Genomic DNA, 543 nt, shown 5'->3' with positions numbered 1-543 from the left:
CTTTACAAAAAGCAGAGGGCGCTGCTGCTTTTTCAGTGGACACCGACAGGGTGGGAAGGAAATAGCTAGATCATGACTTGCCGGTATAGAAATGACACAAATCCAGTTAAATGATGGCTTTCATCATTCCTAAGCTCATCGATCATTTTCTTTTCAATTTTATGCTAACGTATTCTACATTTCAACAGTAAATATTAATCTTTTTACTGCACTACATTTGTGATCCTTATAGCCACTTTGTACATTCTGATTTGACATTTAAAAGCTGTGAGTGTGTCTGGAAATCTGCAGGCGCTCCCTGTATAGACGAAAGAGCAAAGCGTGGTGATATAGTATCTTTAAAAGGCCCTTTGGTAGGCACAATATTTGCTTACGGCCATACCACCCTGAACACGCCCGATCTCGTCTGATCTCGGAAGCTAAGCAGGGTCGGGCCTGGTCAGTACTTGGATGGGGAGACCGCCTGGGAATACCAGGTGCTGTAAGCTTTTTTCACTCCTCTTTACAAAAAGCAGAGGCGCTGCTGCTTTTTCAGTGGACACC

The 543-nt window shown here is 43.8% G+C and overlaps 1 non-coding gene across 1 annotated transcript; it reads left to right on the top strand.

Moving 5' to 3' along the window:
* Positions 1-368: 368 nt before the first annotated feature.
* LOC129114688 (5S ribosomal RNA) lies at positions 369-488 on the top strand. The gene has a single exon (XR_008532645.1). It is a non-coding gene; the product is annotated as a 5S ribosomal RNA (ribosomal RNA).
* Positions 489-543: the final 55 nt, after the last annotated feature.

The sequence above is a fragment of the Anoplopoma fimbria genome, unplaced genomic scaffold (genome assembly GCF_027596085.1).
Source record: "Anoplopoma fimbria isolate UVic2021 breed Golden Eagle Sablefish unplaced genomic scaffold, Afim_UVic_2022 Un_contig_5623_pilon_pilon, whole genome shotgun sequence".
Taxonomy (NCBI): domain Eukaryota; kingdom Metazoa; phylum Chordata; class Actinopteri; order Perciformes; family Anoplopomatidae; genus Anoplopoma; species Anoplopoma fimbria.
This window is presented reverse-complemented; position numbering and strand designations above follow the sequence as displayed.